This window comes from Lissotriton vulgaris, unplaced genomic scaffold, assembly GCF_964263255.1.
Source record: "Lissotriton vulgaris unplaced genomic scaffold, aLisVul1.2 SCAFFOLD_445, whole genome shotgun sequence".
Lineage (NCBI taxonomy): Eukaryota > Metazoa > Chordata > Amphibia > Caudata > Salamandridae > Lissotriton > Lissotriton vulgaris.
Window position 1 is genome coordinate 989844 of NW_028241191.1, and position 24094 is coordinate 1013937.

At 43.7% G+C, this 24094-nt stretch overlaps 8 non-coding genes across 8 annotated transcripts; all 8 read right to left on the reverse strand.

Moving 5' to 3' along the window:
* Nucleotides 1-3429: 3429 nt before the first annotated feature.
* LOC147672061 (small nucleolar RNA SNORD50) lies at nucleotides 3430-3497 on the reverse strand. The gene has a single exon (XR_015303617.1). It is a non-coding gene; the product is annotated as a small nucleolar RNA SNORD50 (small nucleolar RNA).
* A 622-nt stretch (nucleotides 3498-4119) lies between these two features.
* Nucleotides 4120-4205, reverse strand: LOC147672062 (small nucleolar RNA SNORD103/SNORD85). Its single transcript, XR_015303592.1, has one exon. It is a non-coding gene; the product is annotated as a small nucleolar RNA SNORD103/SNORD85 (small nucleolar RNA).
* A 4039-nt stretch (nucleotides 4206-8244) lies between these two features.
* LOC147672063 (small nucleolar RNA SNORD50) lies at nucleotides 8245-8312 on the reverse strand. The gene has a single exon (XR_015303618.1). It is a non-coding gene; the product is annotated as a small nucleolar RNA SNORD50 (small nucleolar RNA).
* A 642-nt stretch (nucleotides 8313-8954) lies between these two features.
* Nucleotides 8955-9040, reverse strand: LOC147672064 (small nucleolar RNA SNORD103/SNORD85). The gene has a single exon (XR_015303593.1). It is a non-coding gene; the product is annotated as a small nucleolar RNA SNORD103/SNORD85 (small nucleolar RNA).
* Nucleotides 9041-15216: 6176 nt separating this feature from the next.
* On the reverse strand, nucleotides 15217-15284 carry LOC147672065 (small nucleolar RNA SNORD50). The gene has a single exon (XR_015303619.1). It is a non-coding gene; the product is annotated as a small nucleolar RNA SNORD50 (small nucleolar RNA).
* A 642-nt stretch (nucleotides 15285-15926) lies between these two features.
* LOC147672066 (small nucleolar RNA SNORD103/SNORD85) lies at nucleotides 15927-16012 on the reverse strand. Its single transcript, XR_015303594.1, has one exon. It is a non-coding gene; the product is annotated as a small nucleolar RNA SNORD103/SNORD85 (small nucleolar RNA).
* A 4032-nt stretch (nucleotides 16013-20044) lies between these two features.
* On the reverse strand, nucleotides 20045-20112 carry LOC147672067 (small nucleolar RNA SNORD50). Its single transcript, XR_015303576.1, has one exon. It is a non-coding gene; the product is annotated as a small nucleolar RNA SNORD50 (small nucleolar RNA).
* A 642-nt stretch (nucleotides 20113-20754) lies between these two features.
* Nucleotides 20755-20840, reverse strand: LOC147672068 (small nucleolar RNA SNORD103/SNORD85). Its single transcript, XR_015303595.1, has one exon. It is a non-coding gene; the product is annotated as a small nucleolar RNA SNORD103/SNORD85 (small nucleolar RNA).
* Nucleotides 20841-24094: the final 3254 nt, after the last annotated feature.

Genomic DNA, 24094 nt, shown 5'->3' on the forward strand with positions numbered 1-24094 from the left:
AGTCAATAAGCAACTACAGAGGTTCACAAAGGCAAGAGAAGCCCCATGCCCGTGCTAACAGCCAATCAACACTCGCTTTCAAAATTACGTTCTCGGTTTTAACTGCACTGCGACACAAATCAGGCAATGTCTGGGTGTGCCATTTTCCCCTTTGGCCTTCTCCCTCTTCTGAAGGCTTGGGGTCTGGTTGCACCAAGAGGCAGATTACAGACAGGTCATGGAGTACAGGGGTTACATGGGAGCACCATGGTGGGTCTTGTAGCCTCCATGCTTCAGGAAGGCCTGGTGCAGGGGTGGAAGTAAGGGTGCAATCCTTACATTCTTCTCTCTATTATTCCCACCCAGTCTTGGATCTGGTCCCATGGTACGGACTTTGGGGCAGCATAATCTAATGGACATGCAGCACAATATCGCCTCTTGCGCTGAAAGGCTGACACTTGTTAGTGGGTTAACTGCAAAGGAGGAAAACTCAAAATGACAATTCATCCGAGTGGCTAGAGAAGTTTAAGTATGCAGTTTAGTGATTATATTTCCCCTTGGATGCAAACACTGCAATTATTTTGGTGAACAAAAGCAAATTATTGTATTCTTCTGTGGCAGTTTTATGGCTTTAGAGCATTTACTTAACTATGAGCGAACAACTTTACAAACCCACCACAAGACTCAGATTTTTTATTCTGAAGGGTCAATTTGCTTGTAAGTGTAGATCACCAGATATTTTTGGCAATGAATAGCAGCGGTTTTCAGTCCTGTCGTGTAAAGTTAGGGGAAGTGACCAACCAAAAGAAGCAGCTTCAGAGAAAAATTAAGTACATCTAGTGCAGTGGGCGGCAGACATTTGGAGCAGGATAGACACTACCGGGTAGAGCAAAAAAGGGAGGAGGGCTGTGGCTATCTAACATACTGTTCAAATGAGGCTAGCCAAAGCAGTAACATGCTGGTCAATCAAGGTCAGGCTGACCCATCACAGCATGCAACGGCTGTGCCTGACCTAGAGTACATAGAATGCGGTTACGTCCCCACGCATGGTGAGAAGATGCAGTGGTCCTTTTCGGTTTAGCAGATAAATAGCGGACACAAAACATTCACTGGTCACAAAAGGCCAGCGTTAACTGAAATTGGAACCAAGAAAATATTCAAGTATTCTTTACTGGCCTAAAAGCTATCGGGATATAAGAAATGAACAGCACTGTGCACAGTTTTGTAGAAATTGCAAACTGGTGTCAGTTGTTTTAACAAAGTGGAAGATAAAGCTAAGGAGATACTGTAGGCCTAACCATGGCAACGTCGCAGAGTGTGCAACCGCCTACCACAGTTTTCCAAAATCCAGGCAAGAAAAACATTAAGTGAAAACAATGGCACAGAGTTTTCAATCCTCATTAGGTAGAAATTGATAGAAAGTCATTTGAAACACTGTTTTATTTCATTGGGTGATGAGGGCCAAACAAATGTGAACACTTACCAGAAACTGAGCCGATCCCAGCTGAATTTGGCAGGGGACCAAGTACACTGAAGCTGTGAATCGAAAGAAATGGCACTTTAAGGAGGATCACGTTTCGAAGTAGAAGCGCATAACTTTTAGTAGAAACAAGAAAGCAGGAAAATAATGACAAATATATGGCTGCAATAAGGATTCCGGGCTGCTACACAGTGAATTTGGAAACTGCACAGACCAAGATCTCAGAGACCAAATTGAGATGAATACTTATTTTAATAATCTTCATAAAAGATTACTCTGTAGACAAAAGTCCAGCCCCTGAGAGAATATGTATAAACAGCCAAGGGGTTTGAGAAGTTAATGTTACCTGCTCTGGCCATTGCAAGAAAGAGCACAATTGATTCACCCTACTGTCAATGTTGTGAGTTAGAGAAAAGTCATATACAAAAGGAAGGGAGAGGGAGATATCTATTCAAGATGTGGTTCAAGGACACGAGGGAAGCAATTCCGCTGGTCCAGCAGTGGGAAAGAAGTGCAAAATATCAGGACACATTTAAAAGTGTGTTTAAGGCACATAACTCAGTGAGAGTAAGTCACATAAAGGAGAAAATAAATTATGCGAGTGAAAGAATGTCAAAAATGGCGTTAACAGTAGATAAAGAGTTATGACTGATTTGGGTTTACTTGTAACTATTTTATAGGAATACAGTTTTACTGAAGTTCTGGCAAATGAGCTCCTGAAGGCTTCATATATTAAAAATGAAGTGTTTGGTGAGCACGTATCATTACTTACGGCTATATGAAGACTGCTTAGGAGATTAAGGACAGTGGTACTTACACAAAAGGTTACGTAGCGAGTGACAGTAGAGACCTAATTGGATGGGTTAATCAGGGTAGATTAGGGACCGCACCAGGTACAGATAGCCCATCGATTCTGATGGGGCGGATGGATGAGTCATATTTTGAACTGTTTTGGAGAGGTTTTCTTTGTCAAAGTAGGTTGTAGCAAACGGTTTGAGCACACAATTTTGCAGAAAGGCGTCATCCTGTCAAACATAAGAAGGGAAATGTGAAACTCAATCTTAGGGGTGAGTCGAGGCAGCTTTTAGGTGATTTATGTGTGCAAGAGATTATTAAGCCTGTTGATGTAGCACAGTTGATTTCCGCTGTCCTAAAGTGGGCAAAAGGAGGGGTGTCTAAATAAGATTGTGTGCAGGTTGGCGCTCACTCACCAAGAATATAGTTACTGAACATCATTCGATTTCCAAAATACAGGAAATGGTAGGCATGCTGAGGGATGCCGGGTATTTTACAACAATAGAACTTAATGCAGCACTTCATCAAATGATACTTGAAGCCAATTCTCAATTCTTAACTACCTCTGTTACGCCATTTGGTGCTTATAAATATTTGCGTATACCATGCCTACCCACATTCGTGACTACTATTTTACAAAGCTAATGTACAGATTTCAAAATCTCCAGCCAGTACAAGCTTTCCTGGACGATGGTTTGATTCATGCCAATAGTGTCGAGGAATACAACAGGATATTAACAGGAATTCACGGGGTGCTGAAAGATAGGGAGTATGACTGTGACAAAAGAACTGCAAGTTTTTGACATTCTGTGGAGCATTCAATTTGGAGGTTTGGTGGAAGCAGTAACTGAGGGACCCTGTACGATTTACAAAGATCAACTAAGATTGTTCATACAAATGAGTGCATATTATTTGGGACAAGTGCTCGAGTTAAATCCCACAATATATTTACTTGGCATGGAAAACCACAGGGGCCATTTGATAGCTTCTACACGTGATGAGTACAAAGAAAAACATGCAGCAATTTTCGCTGCATGAAGTGTATAATCCTTTAAAAGCTCAATTTAGATCTAAATATTGCCCCATTTTTACAAGAACCACCATATCCGATCTATAAATATGCTCAACCTTAGTTGCAATCAGCAAGCAATAATCATATGTGGAATGGCAATCTGATTTCAGGAGTCAGATCCGTACGAGTTCTCTTCATAAAGTCAGGTTCGGGATTGTCTCATCATTAATCAGACTGATTTTAAACCTTACACCACATGTGGAGGAGCGAAGCATACTTTTAGAATGCAGCATCTGTATGACCATCTTAGGTCAGACAATGCATCTGTGCTTCTTAGAAGCACTACAGACAAATCGGTCTTTTCAAATAGATAGCATGGCCCACAAAACACCGACATCACAAGTTCACCCAATATCAAGAGGTAAGCTATAGCATGTACATAGGTCCCACAGCATACAAAGATCCAAGTCTTAGTAAGACAACGCAAGAAGGACATCAAGTTGCACAATAAAAGACATTTAAGCTACAAAGTCTAACTGACGCCTGCTTGAAAATAGTTCCTCACCTTTTTGGAGGGTAGCCGAGATAACAGCAGCATTCTTCGGGCCATCATTCCTAAAAGCGAAGGCACAGTATGTTAAGCACTATTTAGTAAGATAACCTGAAAGAAACAGTACATCATTCTTCACCCACTCGAGTCTCTACCTCACCGGAGCTGAAAAGTATAGCAAATCTTAACAGCCTGCAAGAGGAGAAGAGTTCCACGGTCCCTCCTTTAGCCCCACTTACGAAGCTCTCTTGCAAAAACACCAAGTCACTTTTAGCTGCCTGCAATATGATGCATGGGCGTCTGTCCAGCTCAGATTTATGAGTACATGATAGGTTTCTCATTATTGAACACTCGTTCTCAGTGAGGGCAAGTGTATCATCATCGCCAGAGGAGCCTGTAGAGGCAGCAGTCAGTGGTGACAAGGAACGAGGACCACAACATTTCACCAAAAAGCAGGAATGAGCACTGGTTAAGACATTGGCACTACAATCCATCAAGCCACACAGGAACAACTGAAAGGTACTCTCAACCTGCAATTCGAAGTAAGATGAATTATGGGGAGCACTGACAAACAGGTCAGTCACACTACTCAGTTGGACGAGGGCACAAAGGCTGGGGGAAAGGAATAGCAGAGTATCAAATGAAGGGGAGCTGAATGCTTACCAGATAAAAGAGCAGCACCTACAGGAGGAACCTCTGAAAAATGTAGCCTACAAGCTAAACATGAAAACTCAAGCTCAATTACTTTGCACACGCTGTGAACTAACTGGACCCTAATAGCCTAATCGTGAAGGATGGAAAAGAGTATCTGGTGGTTTGACATGCCAAAAACCAGACAGGTCATAAAGCTCACCAGTCAATAAGCAACTACAGAGGTTCACAAAGGCAAGAGAAGCCCCATGCCCGTGCTAACAGCCAATCAACACTCGCTTTCAAAATTACGTTCTCGGTTTTAACTGCACTGCAACACAAATCAGGCAATGTCTGGGTGTGCCATTTTCCCCTTTGGCCTTCTCCCTCTTCTGAAGGCTTGGGGTCTGGTTGCACCAAGAGGCAGATTACAGACAGGTCATGGAGTACAGGGGTTACATGGGAGCACCATGGTGGGTCTTGTAGCCTCCATGCTTCAGGAAGGCCTGGTGCAGGGGTGGAAGTAAGGGTGCAATCCTTACATTCTTCTCTCTATTATTCCCACCCAGTCTTGGATCTGGTCCCATGGTACGGACTTTGGGGCAGCATAATCTAATGGACATGCAGCACAATATCGCCTCTTGCGCTGAAAGGCTGACACTTGTTAGTGGGTTAACTGCAAAGGAGGAAAACTCAAAATGACAATTCATCCGAGTGGCTAGAGAAGTTTAAGTATGCAGTTTAGTGATTATATTTCCCCTTGGATGCAAACACTGCAATTACTTTGGTGAACAAAAGCAAATTATTGTATTCTTCTGTGGCAGTTTTATGGCTTTAGAGCATTTACTTAACTATGAGCGAACAACTTTACAAACCCACCACAAGACTCAGATTTTTTATTCTGAAGGGTCAATTTGCTTGTAAGTGTAGATCACCAGATATTTTTGGCAATGAATAGCAGCGGTTTTCAGTCCTGTCGTGTAAAGTTAGGGGAAGTGACCAACCAAAAGAACCAGCTTCAGAGAAAAATTAAGTACATCTAGTGCAGTGGGCGGCAGACATTTGGAGCAGGATAGACACTACCGGGTAGAGCAAAAAAGGGAGGAGGGCTGTGGCTATCTAACATACTGTTCAAATGAGGCTAGCCAAAGCAGTAAAATGCTGGTCAATCAAGGTCAGGCTGACCCATCACAGCATGCAACGGCTGTGCCTGACCTAGAGTACATAGAATGCGGTTACGTCCCCACGCATGGTGAGAAGATGCAGTGGTCCTTTTCGGTTTAGCAGATAAATAGCGGACACAAAACATTCACTGGTCACAAAAGGCCAGCGTTAACTGAAATTGGAACCAAGAAAATATTCAAGTATTCTTTACTGGCCTAAAAGCTATCGGGATATAAGAAATGAACAGCACTGTGCACAGTTTTGTAGAAATTGCAAACTGGTGTCAGTTGTTTTAACAAAGTGGAAGATAAAGCTAAGGAGATACTGTAGGCCTAACCATGGCAACGTCGCAGAGTGTGCAACCGCCTACCACAGTTTTCCAAAATCCAGGCAAGAAAAACATTAAGTGAAAACAATGGCACAGAGTTTTCAATCCTCATTAGGTAGAAATTGATAGAAAGTCATTTGAAACACTGTTTTATTTCATTGGGTGATGAGGGCCAAACAAATGTGAACACTTACCAGAAACTGAGCCGATCCCAGCTGAATTTGGCAGGGGACCAAGTACACTGAAGCTGTGAATCGAAAGAAATGGCACTTTAAGGAGGATCACGTTTCGAAGTAGAAGCGCATAACTTTTAGTAGAAACAAGAAAGCAGGAAAATAATGACAAATATATCCCCTTAAGTGCTGCCTCGGTGCATTGGCCGACGGCAGCACTACCTCCCCAGTGCTGCGCACGACCTTTGAACGTCCATACAGCACTAGTTCTAATGGACAGCGCAGCACTGGGGAGGAATGTTTAATAGCAGCTATGAGGATATGGCTGCACTAAGGATTCCGGGCTGCTACACAGTGAATTTGGAAACTGCACAGACCAAGATCTCAGAGACCAAATTGAGATGAATACTTATTTTAATAATCTTCATAAAAGATTACTCAGTAGACAAAAGTCCAGCCCCTGAGAGAATATGTATAAACAGCCAAGGGGTTTGAGAAGTTAATGTTACCTGCTCTGGCCATTGCAAGAAAGAGCACAATTGATTCACCCTACTGTCAATGTTGTGAGTTAGAGAAAAGTCATATACAAAAGGAAGGGAGAGGGAGATATCTATTCAAGATGTGGTTCAAGGACACAAGGGAAGCAATTCCGCTGGTCCAGCAGTGGGAAAGAAGTGCAAAATATCAGGACACATTTAAAAGTGTGTTTAAGGCACATAACTCAGTGAGAGTAAGTCACATAAAGGAGAAAATAAATTATGCGAGTGAAAGAATGTCAAAAATGGCGTTAACAGTAGATAAAGAGTTATGACTGATTTGGGTTTACTTGTAACTATTTTATAGGAATACAGTTTTACTGAAGTTCTGGCAAATGAGCTCCTGAAGGCTTCATATATTAAAAATGAAGTGTTTGGTGAGCACGTATCATTACTTACGGCTATATGAAGACTGCTTAGGAGATTAAGGACAGTGGTACTTACACAAAAGGTTACGTAGCGAGTGACAGTAGAGACCTAATTGGATGGGTTAATCAGGGTAGATTAGGGACCGCACCAGGTACAGATAGCCCATCGATTCTGATGGGGCGGATGGATGAGTCATATTTTGAACTGTTTTGGAGAGGTTTTCTTTGTCAAAGTAGGTTGTAGCAAACGGTTTGAGCACACAATTTTGCAGAAAGGCGTCATCCTGTCAAACATAAGAAGGGAAATGTGAAACTCAATCTTAAGGGTGAGTCGAGGCAGCTTTTAGGTGATTTATGTGTGCAAGAGATTATTAAGCCTGTTGATGTAGCACAGTTGATTTCCGCTGTCCTAAAGTGGGCAAAAGGAGGGGTGTCTAAATAAGATTGTGTGCAGGTTGGCGCTCACTCACCAAGAATATAGTTACTGAACATCATTCGATTTCCAAAATACAGGAAATGGTAGGCATGCTGAGGGATGCCGGGTATTTTACAACAATAGAACTTAATGCAGCACTTCATCAAATGATACTTGAAGCCAATTCTCAATTCTTAACTACCTCTGTTACGCCATTTGGTGCTTATAAATATTTGCGTATACCATGCCTACCCACATTCGTGACTACTATTTAACAAAGCTAATGTACAGATTTCAAAATCTCCAGCCAGTACAAGCTTTCCTGGACGATGGTTTGATTCATGCCAATAGTGTCGAGGAATACAACAGGATATTAACAGGAATTCACGGGGTGCTGAAAGATAGGGAGTATGACTGTGACAAAAGAACTGCAAGTTTTTGACATTCTGTGGAGCATTCAATTTGGAGGTTTGGTGGAAGCAGTAACTGAGGGACCCTGTACGATTTACAAAGATCAACTAAGATTGTTCATACAAATGAGTGCATATTATTTGGGACAAGTGCTCGAGTTAAATCCCACAATATATTTACTTGGCATGGAAAACCACAGGGGCCATTTGATAGCTTCTACACGTGATGAGTACAAAGAAAAACATGCAGCAATTTTCGCTGCATGAAGTGTATAATCCTTTAAAAGCTCAATTTAGATCTAAATATTGCCCCATTTTTACAAGAACCACCATATCCGATCTATAAATATGCTCAACCTTAGTTGCAATCAGCAAGCAATAATCATATGTGGAATGGCAATCTGATTTCAGGAGTCAGATCCGTACGAGTTCTCTTCATAAAGTCAGGTTCGGGATTGTCTCATCATTAATCAGACTGATTTTAAACCTTACACCACATGTGGAGGAGCGAAGCATACTTTTAGAATGCAGCATCTGTATGACCATCTTAGGTCAGACAATGCATCTGTGCTTCTTAGAAGCACTACAGACAAATCGGTCTTTTCAAATAGATAGCATGGCCCACAAAACACCGACATCACAAGTTCACCCAATATCAAGAGGTAAGCTATAGCATGTACATAGGACCCATAGCATGTACATAGGTCCCACAGCATACAAAGATCCAAGTCTTAGTAAGACAACGCAAGAAGGACATCAAGTTGCACAATAAAAGACATTTAAGCTACAAAGTCTAACTGACGCCTGCTTGAAAATAGTTCCTCACCTTTTTGGAGGGTAGCCGAGATAACAGCAGCATTCTTCGGGCCATCATTCCTAAAAGCGAAGGCACAGTATGTTAAGCACTATTTAGTAAGATAACCTGAAAGAAACAGTACATCATTCTTCACCCACTCGAGTCTCTACCTCACCGGAGCTGAAAAGTATAGCAAATCTTAACAGCCTGCAAGAGGAGAAGAGTTCCACGGTCCCTCCTTTAGCCCCACTTACGAAGCTCTCTTGCAAAAACACCAAGTCACTTTTAGCTGCCTGCAATATGATGCATGGGCGTCTGTCCAGCTCAGATTTATGAGTACATGATAGGTTTCTCATTATTGAACACTCGTTCTCAGTGAGGGCAAGTGTATCATCATCGCCAGAGGAGCCTGTAGAGGCAGCAGTCAGTGGTGACAAGGAACGAGGACCACAACATTTCACCAAAAAGCAGGAATGAGCACTGGTTAAGACATTGGCACTACAATCCATCAAGCCACACAGGAACAACTGAAAGGTACTCTCAACCTGCAATTCGAAGTAAGATGAATTATGGGGAGCACTGACAAACAGGTCAGTCACACTACTCAGTTGGACGAGGGCACAAAGGCTGGGGGAAAGGAATAGCAGAGTATCAAATGAAGGGGAGCTGAATGCTTACCAGATAAAAGAGCAGCACCTACAGGAGGAACCTCTGAAAAATGTAGCCTACAAGCTAAACATGAAAACTCAAGCTCAATTACTTTGCACACGCTGTGAACTAACTGGACCCTAATAGCCTAATCGTGAAGGATGGAAAAGAGTATCTGGTGGTTTGACATGCCAAAAACCAGACAGGTCATAAAGCTCACCAGTCAATAAGCAACTACAGAGGTTCACAAAGGCAAGAGAAGCCCCATGCCCGTGCTAACAGCCAATCAACACTCGCTTTCAAAATTACGTTCTCGGTTTTAACTGCACTGCGACACAAATCAGGCAATGTCTGGGTGTGCCATTTTCCCCTTTGGCCTTCTCCCTCTTCTGAAGGCTTGGGGTCTGGTTGCACCAAGAGGCAGATTACAGACAGGTCATGGAGTACAGGGGTTACATGGGAGCACCATGGTGGGTCTTGTAGCCTCCATGCTTCAGGAAGGCCTGGTGCAGGGGTGGAAGTAAGGGTGCAATCCTTACATTCTTCTCTCTATTATTCCCACCCAGTCTTGGATCTGGTCCCATGGTACGGACTTTGGGGCAGCATAATCTAATGGACATGCAGCACAATATCGCCTCTTGCGCTGAAAGGCTGACACTTGTTAGTGGGTTAACTGCAAAGGAGGAAAACTCAAAATGACAATTCATCCGAGTGGCTAGAGAAGTTTAAGTATGCAGTTTAGTGATTATATTTCCCCTTGGATGCAAACACTGCAATTATTTTGGTGAACAAAAGCAAATTATTGTATTCTTCTGTGGCAGTTTTATGGCTTTAGAGCATTTACTTAACTATGAGCGAACAACTTTACAAACCCACCACAAGACTCAGATTTTTTATTCTGACGGGTCAATTTGCTTGTAAGTGTAGATCACCAGATATTTTTGGCAATGAATAGCAGCGGTTTTCAGTCCTGTCGTGTAAAGTTAGGGGAAGTGACCAACCAAAAGAACCAGCTTCAGAGAAAAATTAAGTACATCTAGTGCAGTGGGCGGCAGACATTTGGAGCAGGATAGACACTACCGGGTAGAGCAAAAAAGGGAGGAGGGCTGTGGCTATCTAACATACTGTTCAAATGAGGCTAGCCAAAGCAGTAACATGCTGGTCAATCAAGGTCAGGCTGACCCATCACAGCATGCAACGGCTGTGCCTGACCTAGAGTACATAGAATGCGGTTACGTCCCCACGCATGGTGAGAAGATGCAGTGGTCCTTTTCGGTTTAGCAGATAAATAGCGGACACAAAACATTCACTGGTCACAAAAGGCCAGCGTTAACTGAAATTGGAACCAAGAAAATATTCAAGTATTCTTTACTGGCCTAAAAGCTATCGGGATATAAGAAATGAACAGCACTGTGCACAGTTTTGTAGAAATTGCAAACTGGTGTCAGTTGTTTTAACAAAGTGGAAGATAAAGCTAAGGAGATACTGTAGGCCTAACCATGGCAACGTCGCAGAGTGTGCAACCGCCTACCACAGTTTTCCAAAATCCAGGCAAGAAAAACATTAAGTGAAAACAATGGCACAGAGTTTTCAATCCTCATTAGGTAGAAATTGATAGAAAGTCATTTGAAACACTGTTTTATTTCATTGGGTGATGAGGGCCAAACAAATGTGAACACTTACCAGAAACTGAGCCGATCCCAGCTGAATTTGGCAGGGGACCAAGTACACTGAAGCTGTGAATCGAAAGAAATGGCACTTTAAGGAGGATCACGTTTCGAAGTAGAAGCGCATAACTTTTAGTAGAAACAAGAAAGCAGGAAAATAATGACAAATATATGGCTGCAATAAGGATTCCGGGCTGCTACACAGTGAATTTGGAAACTGCACAGACCAAGATCTCAGAGACCAAATTGAGATGAATACTTATTTTAATAATCTTCATAAAAGATTACTCTGTAGACAAAAGTCCAGCCCCTGAGAGAATATGTATAAACAGCCAAGGGGTTTGAGAAGTTAATGTTACCTGCTCTGGCCATTGCAAGAAAGAGCACAATTGATTCACCCTACTGTCAATGTTGTGAGTTAGAGAAAAGTCATATACAAAAGGAAGGGAGAGGGAGATATCTATTCAAGATGTGGTTCAAGGACACGAGGGAAGCAATTCCGCTGGTCCAGCAGTGGGAAAGAAGTGCAAAATATCAGGACACTTAGTTGGGCGTATCTGTTCACCTTGTTGGCCCGCCTCAACCTCGGGCCTGTTTTCTTGTCCTATATCCGTCTCCTATATACCAATGTCACGGCGTCGGTCCGTGTGGCCGGTGCGGTCTCAGGGCGCTTCCAAATCGGCCGTGGTACTCGGCAGGGCTGCCCGCTGTCCCCCTATCTGTTTGCCCTGGCCATGGAGCCCCTGGCGTCGCGGATACGACTGGATGCCCATCTGCGTGGCTTTGTCTGGAACGATACCCTTACGGATAGAATTGCACTTTACGCAGACGACGTCCTCCTGTTCCTTACCGACCTGCGGCGCTCGGGCCCTCGAGTTTTGGAGATCATGCGGGGGTTTGGCGAAGTCTCAGGGCTCCGCCTTAACCTGTATAAGTCGACCCTGTGGGTTTTACGTGGCGGAGTGGTTGCCGACCCTTGGGCCGCCGACCTGCGCGTGGCGACGGACGGCCTGAAATATTTGGGTGTTTTCCTCTCGACTTCGCGAGCCGTGGCCTGGACACGCAGTGTCTTGCCGGTGTGGGAACGGGTCCAGGCTGATGTTAAAACATGGTCCAGAATGCCACTTACAATCTTTGGGAGGTCGGCCATCTTTAAGATGGTGGCGCTGCCGAGACTGTTGTACCAACTTCAACATTTCCCGCACCCTATTGGCATGGAGTGGTTCCGCCAGGTGAACTCAGTGCTGAGCCGCTTCCTGTGGGATGGCGGAGCAGCCAGGGTGGCCCTGAGGACGTGCTTTCTGTCCACCTACTGTGGTGGTTTGGCCACATCCGACCTCCTCTCCTACTACCAGGCGTCACATCTCCTTGTCCTTAATGAATGGTGGTACGGGGACAGGAGTGACCCGGCTTATGCCCTGGAAAGACATCTCATGGGTGACCGTACGCTCCACACCGTTCTTTACTCGGCCCGTATACGCCGTGGGTTACCGTCGGTGACAAACGTGGTCTTTGCAGTGTGGCGGCAGTCTTTGCGCCGCATGGGTTGGTGGGGCAAATTAACGGCTGAAACGCCGCTGTGGCACAACGGTTTGCTCCCAGAACTGGCGGCCTTGGCCGGGTTCGAGGGTTGGGAGGCTATCGGAATTACACAACTGGGCCAGGTCATGTCGGGCGCAACCCTCAAGTCCTTTGAGGAACTCCGAGTGGAGTTCCAGATGCCTCAGTCCCAGTTCTTCCGTTACCTACAGCTGAGACATGCCCTCGCCCCAAGCATTGCCGGCCTCGACTCCCTGCCGGAGTTCAGCCCGATTGAGGCGAAAGTGTTTATGGGAGACCTGGGAGACAAGAAGGTCTCTAGGATTTATCAGTCCCTTGTTACTCACTGCTCATCTACTCTCAGCTCCCTTCGGGAAGCCTGGGAGGTAGACGTGGGCGCCTTGGACGAGGACGACTGGAGGGAGGCACTGGAGTCCCCGCGCTGCACCGCTGTCGCGGTTCGGCTCCGCCTGATACAATTCAAATACCTGCATCGTGCCTATTACACACGTGAACGACTGTGGAAGGCTGGCTTGATTGCGTCATCGGAGTGCCTGCGCTGTGGGGAAGTGCCTGGCTCCCTGTTGCATACGGTGTGGTCGTGTGGTCGCCTGGCTGGCTTCTGGAGGGGCGTATGGAATTGCCTGGCTGAGGTCCTGGGCTGGGATCTTCCTCGAACCCACCGGCTAGGCCTGCTGCACATCATGGAAGGGGTTGGGGGCAACATATATAAACGTCATCTGTTGCTCCTGGGCCTGGTGGTCGCTAAGCGTGACTTGGCTCGGGCCTGTAAAATCTGTGAGGGCCCCCCCCCCCGTCTGCGTGGAAGGCTGGGCTGGACTACTTTATGGGTCTTGAGAAACCGGTCTTTGAGGCGCGGGGCTGCCCACGCAAACACTTCAAGATCTGGAAGCGGTGGGCCGACTACCGTGGCCTGTCCTTGGAACCCCCGGCGGAGCAGGAGGAGGACATTTGATCGCAGGGACTTTTCTGGCCCCAATGGCAAAACCCAGGTTGCACTATACCTGCTTCCTCTATGTGAATCGTCTTTGTGTTGCTTCTGTACATGTGTGGCGGGGGGGGGGACGGTGGGTACGGGTGGGGGTGTAGTTGGGTTTGGGATGGGTTGTTAGGGCATTTTAAAGCCGAGCTTCATTGATGTATGCTTCGCGAATGCTATGTATGTCATCATTGCATTGATACTGATGTGGTGATCTTGGTGTGTGAAGATGCCACATTCTTGATACTCTTTTGCTCAATAAAATTGGTTGTGAGAAAAAAAAAAAATATCAGGACACTTTTAAAAGTGTGTTTAAGGCACATAACTCAGTGAGAGTAAGTCACATAAAGGAGAAAATAAATTATGCGAGTGAAAGAATGTCAAAAATGGCGTTAACAGTAGATAAAGAGTTATGACTGATTTGGGTTTACTTGTAACTATTTTATAGGAATACAGTTTTACTGAAGTTCTGGCAAATGAGCTCCTGAAGGCTTCATATATTAAAAATGAAGTGTTTGGTGAGCACGTATCATTACTTACGGCTATATGAAGACTGCTTAGGAGATTAAGGACAGTGGTACTTACACAAAAGGTTAAGTAGCGAGTGACAGTAGAGACCTAATTGGATGGGTTAATCAGGGTAGATTAGGGACCGCACCAGGTACAGATAGCCCATCGATTCTGATGGGGCGGATGGATGAGTCATATTTTGAACTGTTTTGGAGAGGTTTTCTTTGTCAAAGTAGGTTGTAGCAAACGGTTTGAGCACACAATTTTGCAGAAAGGCGTCATCCTGTCAAACATAAGAAGGGAAATGTGAAACTCAATCTTAGGGGTGAGTCGAGGCAGCTTTTAGGTGATTTATGTGTGCAAGAGATTATTAAGCCTGTTGATGTAGCACAGTTGATTTCCGCTGTCCTAAAGTGGGCAAAAGGAGGGGTGTCTAAATAAGATTGTGTGCAGGTTGGCGCTCACTCACCAAGAATATAGTTACTGAACATCATTCGATTTCCAAAATACAGGAAATGGTAGGCATGCTGAGGGATGCCGGGTATTTTACAACAATAGAACTTAATGCAGCACTTCATCAAATGATACTTGAAGCCAATTCTCAATTCTTAACTACCTCTGTTACGCCATTTGGTGCTTATAAATATTTGCGTATACCATGCCTACCCACATTCGTGACTACTATTTTACAAAGCTAATGTACAGATTTCAAAATCTCCAGCCAGTACAAGCTTTCCTGGACGATGGTTTGATTCATGCCAATAGTGTCGAGGAATACAACAGGAATTCACGGGGTGCTGAAAGATAGGGAGTATGACTGTGACAAAAGAACTGCAAGTTTTTGACATTCTGTGGAGCATTCAATTTGGAGGTTTGGTGGAAGCAGTAACTGAGGGACCTGTACGATTTACAAAGATCAACTAAGATTGTTCATACAAATGAGTGCATATTATTTGGGACAAGTGCTCGAGTTAAATCCCACAATATATTTACTTGGCATGGAAAACCACAGGGGCCATTTGATAGCTTCTACACGTGATGAGTACAAAGAAAAACATGCAGCAATTTTCGCTGCATGAAGTGTATAATCCTTTAAAAGCTCAATTTAGATCTAAATATTGCCCCATTTTTACAAGAACCACCATATCCGATCTATAAATATGCTCAACCTTAGTTGCAATCAGCAAGCAATAATCATATGTGGAATGGCAATCTGATTTCAGGAGTCAGATCCGTACGAGTTCTCTTCATAAAGTCAGGTTCGGGATTGTCTCATCATTAATCAGACTGATTTTAAACCTTACACCACATGTGGAGGAGCGAAGCATACTTTTAGAATGCAGCATCTGTATGACCATCTTAGGTCAGACAATGCATCTGTGCTTCTTAGAAGCACTACAGACAAATCGGTCTTTTCAAATAGATAGCATGGCCCACAAAACACCGACATCACAAGTTCACCCAATATCAAGAGGTAAGCTATAGCATGTACATAGGTCCCATAGCATGTACATAGGTCCCACAGCATACAAAGATCCAAGTCTTAGTAAGACAACGCAAGAAGGACATCAAGTTGCACAATAAAAGACATTTAAGCTACAAAGTCTAACTGACGCCTGCTTGAAAATAGTTCCTCACCTTTTTGGAGGGTAGCCGAGATAACAGCAGCATTCTTCGGGCCATCATTCCTAAAAGCGAAGGCACAGTATGTTAAGCACTATTTAGTAAGATAACCTGAAAGAAACAGTACATCATTCTTCACCCACTCGAGTCTCTACCTCACCGGAGCTGAAAAGTATAGCAAATCTTAACAGCCTGCAAGAGGAGAAGAGTTCCACGGTCCCTCCTTTAGCCCCACTTACGAAGCTCTCTTGCAAAAACACCAAGTCACTTTTAGCTGCCTGCAATATGATGCATGGGCGTCTGTCCAGCTCAGATTTATGAGTACATGATAGGTTTCTCATTATTGAACACTCGTTCTCAGTGAGGGCAAGTGTATCATCATCGCCAGAGGAGCCTGTAGAGGCAGCAGTCAGTGGTGACAAGGAACGAGGACCACAACATTTCACCAAAAAGCAGGAATGAGCACTGGTTAAGACATTGGCACTACAATCCATCAAGCCACACAGGAACAACTGAAAGGTACTCTCAACCTGCAATTCGAAGTAAGATGAATTATGGGGAGCACTGACAAACAGGTCAGTCACACTACTCAGTTGGACGAGGGCACAAAGGCTGGGGGAAAGGAATAGCAGAGTATCAAATGAAGGGGAGCTGAATGCTTACCAGATAAAAGAGCAGCACCTACAGGAGGAACCTCTGAAAAATGTAGCCTACAAGCTAAACATGAAAACTCAAGCTCAATTACTTTGCACACGCTGTGAACTAACTGGACCCTAATAGCCTAATCGTGAAGGATGGAAAAGAGTATCTGGTGGTTTGACATGCCAAAAACCAGACAGGTCATAAAGCTCACCAGTCAATAAGCAACTACAGAGGTTCACAAAGGCAAGAGAAGCCCCATGCCCGTGCTAACAGCCAATCAACACTCGCTTTCAAAATTACGTTCTCGGTTTTAACTGCACTGCAACACAAATCAGGCAATGTCTGGGTGTGCCATTTTCCCCTTTGGCCTTCTCCCTCTTCTGAAGGCTTGGGGTCTGGTTGCACCAAGAGGCAGATTACAGACAGGTCATGGAGTACAGGGGTTACATGGGAGCACCATGGTGGGTCTTGTAGCCTCCATGCTTCAGGAAGGCCTGGTGCAGGGGTGGAAGTAAGGGTGCAATCCTTACATTCTTCTCTCTATTATTCCCACCCAGTCTTGGATCTGGTCCCATGGTACGGACTTTGGGGCAGCATAATCTAATGGACATGCAGCACAATATCGCCTCTTGCGCTGAAAGGCTGACACTTGTTAGTGGGTTAACTGCAAAGGAGGAAAACTCAAAATGACAATTCATCCGAGTGGCTAGAGAAGTTTAAGTATGCAGTTTAGTGATTATATTTCCCCTTGGATGCAAACACTGCAATTACTTTGGTGAACAAAAGCAAATTATTGTATTCTTCTGTGGCAGTTTTATGGCTTTAGAGCATTTACTTAACTATGAGCGAACAACTTTACAAACCCACCACAAGACTCAGATTTTTTATTCTGAAGGGTCAATTTGCTTGTAAGTGTAGATCACCAGATATTTTTGGCAATGAATAGCAGCGGTTTTCAGTCCTGTCGTGTAAAGTTAGGGGAAGTGACCAACCAAAAGAACCAGCTTCAGAGAAAAATTAAGTACATCTAGTTCAGTGGGCGGCAGACATTTGGAGCAGGATAGACACTACCGGGTAGAGCAAAAAAGGGAGGAGGGCTGTGGCTATCTAACATACTGTTCAAATGAGGCTAGCCAAAGCAGTAAAATGCTGGTCAATCAAGGTCAGGCTGACCCATCACAGCATGCAACGGCTGTGCCTGACCTAGAGTACATAGAATGCGGTTACGTCCCCACGCATGGTGAGAAGATGCAGTGGTCCTTTTCGGTTTAGCAGATAAATAGCGGACACAAAACATTCACTGGTCACAAAAGGCCAGCGTTAACTGAAATTGGAACCAAGAAAATATTCAAGTATTCTTTACTGGCCTAAAAGCTATCGGGATATAAGAAATGAACAGCACTGTGCACAGTTTTGTAGAAATTGCAAACTGGTGTCAGTTGTTTTAACAAAGTGGAAGATAAAGCTAAGGAGATACTGTAGGCCTAACCATGGCAACGTCGCAGAGTGTGCAACCGCCTACCACAGTTTTCCAAAATCCAGGCAAGAAAAACATTAAGTGAAAACAATGGCACAGAGTTTTCAATCCTCATTAGGTAGAAATTGATAGAAAGTCATTTGAAACACTGTTTTATTTCATTGGGTGATGAGGGCCAAACAAATGTGAACACTTACCAGAAACTGAGCCGATCCCAGCTGAATTTGGCAGGGGACCAAGTACACTGAAGCTGTGAATCGAAAGAAATGGCACTTTAAGGAGGATCACGTTTCGAAGTAGAAGCGCATAACTTTTAGTAGAAACAAGAAAGCAGGAAAATAATGACAAATATATCCCCTTAAGTGCTGCCTCGGTGCATTGGCCGACGGCAGCACTACCTCCCCAGTGCTGCGCACGACCTTTGAACGTCCATACAGCACTAGTTCTAATGGACAGCGCAGCACTGGGGAGGAATGTTTAATAGCAGCTATGAGGATATGGCTGCACTAAGGATTCCGGGCTGCTACACAGTGAATTTGGAAACTGCACAGACCAAGATCTCAGAGACCAAATTGAGATGAATACTTATTTTAATAATCTTCATAAAAGATTACTCTGTAGACAAAAGTCCAGCCCCTGAGAGAATATGTATAAACAGCCAAGGGGTTTGAGAAGTTAATGTTACCTGCTCTGGCCATTGCAAGAAAGAGCACAATTGATTCACCCTACTGTCAATGTTGTGAGTTAGAGAAAAGTCATATACAAAAGGAAGGGAGAGGGAGATATCTATTCAAGATGTGGTTCAAGGACACGAGGGAAGCAATTCCGCTGGTCCAGCAGTGGGAAAGAAGTGCAAAATATCAGGACACATTTAAAAGTGTGTTTAAGGCACATAACTCAGTGAGAGTAAGTCACATAAAGGAGAAAATAAATTATGCGAGTGAAAGAATGTCAAAAATGGCGTTAACAGTAGATAAAGAGTTATGACTGATTTGGGTTTACTTGTAACTATTTTATAGGAATACAGTTTTACTGAAGTTCTGGCAAATGAGCTCCTGAAGGCTTCATATATTAAAAATGAAGTGTTTGGTGAGCACGTATCATTACTTACGGCTATATGAAGACTGCTTAGGAGATTAAGGACAGTGGTACTTACACAAAAGGTTACGTAGCGAGTGACAGTAGAGACCTAATTGGATGGGTTAATCAGGGTAGATTAGGGACCGCACCAGGTACAGATAGCCCATCGATTCTGATGGGGCGGATGGATGAGTCATATTTTGAACTGTTTTGGAGAGGTTTTCTTTGTCAAAGTAGGTTGTAGCAAACGGTTTGAGCACACAATTTTGCAGAAAGGCGTCATCCTGTCAAACATAAGAAGGGAAATGTGAAACTCAATCTTAGGGGTGAGTCGAGGCAGCTTTTAGGTGATTTATGTGTGCAAGAGATTATTAAGCCTGTTGATGTAGCACAGTTGATTTCCGCTGTCCTAAAGTGGGCAAAAGGAGGGGTGTCTAAATAAGATTGTGTGCAGGTTGGCGCTCACTCACCAAGAATATAGTTACTGAACATCATTCGATTTCCAAAATACAGGAAATGGTAGGCATGCTGAGGGATGCCGGGTATTTTACAACAATAGAACTTAATGCAGCACTTCATCAAATGATACTTGAAGCCAATTCTCAACTACCTCTGTTACGCCATTTGGTGCTTATAAATATTTGCGTATACCATGCCTACCCACATTCGTGACTACTATTTTACAAAGCTAATGTACAGATTTCAAAATCTCCAGCCAGTACAAGCTTTCCTGGACGATGGTTTGATTCATGCCAATAGTGTCGAGGAATACAACAGGATATTAACAGGAATTCACGGGGTGCTGAAAGATAGGGAGTATGACTGTGACAAAAGAACTGCAAGTTTTTGACATTCTGTGGAGCATTCAATTTGGAGGTTTGGTGGAAGCAGTAACTGAGGGACCCTGTACGATTTACAAAGATCAACTAAGATTGTTCATACAAATGAGTGCATATTATTTGGGACAAGTGCTCGAGTTAAATCCCACAATATATTTACTTGGCATGGAAAACCACAGGGGCCATTTGATAGCTTCTACACGTGATGAGTACAAAGAAAAACATGCAGCAATTTTCGCTGCATGAAGTGTATAATCCTTTAAAAGCTCAATTTAGATCTAAATATTGCCCCATTTTTACAAGAACCACCATATCCGATCTATAAATATGCTCAACCTTAGTTGCAATCAGCAAGCAATAATCATATGTGGAATGGCAATCTGATTTCAGGAGTCAGATCCGTACGAGTTCTCTTCATAAAGTCAGGTTCGGGATCGTCTCATCATTAATCAGACTGATTTTAAACCTTACACCACATGTGGAGGAGCGAAGCATACTTTTAGAATGCAGCATCTGTATGACCATCTTAGGTCAGACAATGCATCTGTGCTTCTTAGAAGCACTACAGACAAATCGGTCTTTTCAAATAGATAGCATGGCCCACAAAACACCGACATCACAAGTTCACCCAATATCAAGAGGTAAGCTATAGCATGTACATAGGTCCCATAGCATGTACATAGGTCCCACAGCATACAAAGATCCAAGTCTTAGTAAGACAACGTAAGAAGGACATCAAGTTGCACAATAAAAGACATTTAAGCTACAAAGTCTAACTGACGCCTGCTTGAAAATAGTTCCTCACCTTTTTGGAGGGTAGCCGAGATAACAGCAGCATTCTTCGGGCCATCATTCCTAAAAGCGAAGGCACAGTATGGTAAGCACTATTTAGTAAGATAACCTGAAAGAAACAGTACATCATTCTTCACCCACTCGAGTCTCTACCTCACCGGAGCTGAAAAGTATAGCAAATCTTAACAGCCTGCAAGAGGAGAAGAGTTCCACGGTCCCTCCTTTAGCCCCACTTACGAAGCTCTCTTGCAAAAACACCAAGTCACTTTTAGCTGCCTGCAATATGATGCATGGGCGTCTGTCCAGCTCAGATTTATGAGTACATGATAGGTTTCTCATTATTGAACACTCGTTCTCAGTGAGGGCAAGTGTATCATCATCGCCAGAGGAGCCTGTAGAGGCAGCAGTCAGTGGTGACAAGGAACGAGGACCACAACATTTCACCAAAAAGCAGGAATGAGCACTGGTTAAGACATTGGCACTACAATCCATCAAGCCACACAGGAACAACTGAAAGGTACTCTCAACCTGCAATTCGAAGTAAGATGAATTATGGGGAGCACTGACAAACAGGTCAGTCACACTACTCAGTTGGACGAGGGCACAAAGGCTGGGGGAAAGGAATAGCAGAGTATCAAATGAAGGGGAGCTGAATGCTTACCAGATAAAAGAGCAGCACCTACAGGAGGAACCTCTGAAAAATGTAGCCTACAAGCTAAACATGAAAACTCAAGCTCAATTACTTTGCACACGCTGTGAACTAACTGGACCCTAATAGCCTAATCGTGAAGGATGGAAAAGAGTATCTGGTGGTTTGACATGCCAAAAACCAGACAGGTCATAAAGCTCACCAGTCAATAAGCAACTACAGAGGTTCACAAAGGCAAGAGAAGCCCCATGCCCGTGCTAACAGCCAATCAACACTCGCTTTCAAAATTACGTTCTCGGTTTTAACTGCACTGCGACACAAATCAGGCAATGTCTGGGTGTGCCATTTTCCCCTTTGGCCTTCTCCCTCTTCTGAAGGCTTGGGGTCTGGTTGCACCAAGAGGCAGATTACAGACAGGTCATGGAGTACAGGGGTTACATGGGAGCACCATGGTGGGTCTTGTAGCCTCCATGCTTCAGGAAGGCCTGGTGCAGGGGTGGAAGTAAGGGTGCAATCCTTACATTCTTCTCTCTATTATTCCCACCCAGTCTTGGATCTGGTCCCATGGTACGGACTTTGGGGCAGCATAATCTAATGGACATGCAGCACAATATCGCCTCTTGCGCTGAAAGGCTGACACTTGTTAGTGGGTTAACTGCAAAGGAGGAAAACTCAAAATGACAATTCATCCGAGTGGCTAGAGAAGTTTAAGTATGCAGTTTAGTGATTATATTTCCCCTTGGATGCAAACACTGCAATTATTTTGGTGAACAAAAGCAAATTATTGTATTCTTCTGTGGCAGTTTTATGGCTTTAGAGCATTTACTTAACTATGAGCGAACAACTTTACAAACCCACCACAAGACTCAGATTTTTTATTCTGAAGGGTCAATTTGCTTGTAAGTGTAGATCACCAGATATTTTTGGCAATGAATAGCAGCGGTTTTCAGTCCTGTCGTGTAAAGTTAGGGGAAGTGACCAACCAAAAGAACCAGCTTCAGAGAAAAATTAAGTACATCTAGTGCAGTGGGCGGCAGACATTTGGAGCAGGATAGACACTACCGGGTAGAGCAAAAAAGGGAGGAGGGCTGTGGCTATCTAACATACTGTTCAAATGAGGCTAGCCAAAGCAGTAACATGCTGGTCAATCAAGGTCAGGCTGACCCATCACAGCATGCAACGGCTGTGCCTGACCTAGAGTACATAGAATGCGGTTACGTCCCCACGCATGGTGAGAAGATGCAGTGGTCCTTTTCGGTTTAGCAGATAAATAGCGGACACAAAACATTCACTGGTCACAAAAGGCCAGCGTTAACTGAAATTGGAACCAAGAAAATATTCAAGTATTCTTTACTGGCCTAAAAGCTATCGGGATATAAGAAATGAACAGCACTGTGCACAGTTTTGTAGAAATTGCAAACTGGTGTCAGTTGTTTTAACAAAGTGGAAGATAAAGCTAAGGAGATACTGTAGGCCTAACCATGGCAACGTCGCAGAGTGTGCAACCGCCTACCACAGTTTTCCAAAATCCAGGCAAGAAAAACATTAAGTGAAAACAATGGCACAGAGTTTTCAATCCTCATTAGGTAGAAATTGATAGAAAGTCATTTGAAACACTGTTTTATTTCATTGGGTGATGAGGGCCAAACAAATGTGAACACTTACCAGAAACTGAGCCGATCCCAGCTGAATTTGGCAGGGGACCAAGTACACTGAAGCTGTGAATCGAAAGAAATGGCACTTTAAGGAGGATCACGTTTCGAAGTAGAAGCGCATAACTTTTAGTAGAAACAAGAAAGCAGGAAAATAATGACAAATATATGGCTGCAATAAGGATTCCGGGCTGCTACACAGTGAATTTGGAAACTGCACAGACCAAGATCTCAGAGACCAAATTGAGATGAATACTTATTTTAATAATCTTCATAAAAGATTACTCTGTAGACAAAAGTCCAGCCCCTGAGAGAATATGTATAAACAGCCAAGGGGTTTGAGAAGTTAATGTTACCTGCTCTGGCCATTGCAAGAAAGAGCACAATTGATTCACCCTACTGTCAATGTTGTGAGTTAGAGAAAAGTCATATACAAAAGGAAGGGAGAGGGAGATATCTATTCAAGATGTGGTTCAAGGACACGAGGGAAGCAATTCCGCTGGTCCAGCAGTGGGAAAGAAGTGCAAAATATCAGGACACTTTTAAAAGTGTGTTTAAGGCACATAACTCAGTGAGAGTAAGTCACATAAAGGAGAAAATAAATTATGCGAGTGAAAGAATGTCAAAAATGGCGTTAACAGTAGATAAAGAGTTATGACTGATTTGGGTTTACTTGTAACTATTTTATAGGAATACAGTTTTACTGAAGTTCTGGCAAATGAGCTCCTGAAGGCTTCATATATTAAAAATGAAGTGTTTGGTGAGCACGTACCATTACTTACGGCTATATGAAGACTGCTTAGGAGATTAAGGACAGTGGTACTTACACAAAAGGTTTCGTAGCGAGTGACAGTAGAGACCTAATTGGATGGGTTAATCAGGGTAGATTAGGGACCGCACCAGGTACAGATAGCCCATCGATTCTGATGGGGCGGATGGATGAGTGTCATATTTTGAACTGTTTTGGAGAGGTTTTCTTTGTCAAAGTAGGTTGTAGCCAACGGTTTGAGCACACAATTTTGCAGAAAGGCGTCATCCTGTCAAACATAAGAAGGGAAATGTGAAACTCAATCTTAGGGGTGAGTCGAGGCAGCTTTTAGGTGATTTATGTGTGCAAGAGATTATTAAGCCTGTTGATGTAGCAAAGTTGATTTCCGCTGTCCTAAAGTGGGCAAAAGGAGGGGTGTCTAAATAAGATTGTGTGCAGGTTGGCGCTCACTCACCAAGAATATAGTTACTGAACATCATTCGATTTCCAAAATACAGGAAATGATAGGCATGCTGAGGGATGCCGGGTATTTTACAACAATAGAACTTAATGCAGCACTTCATCAAATGAT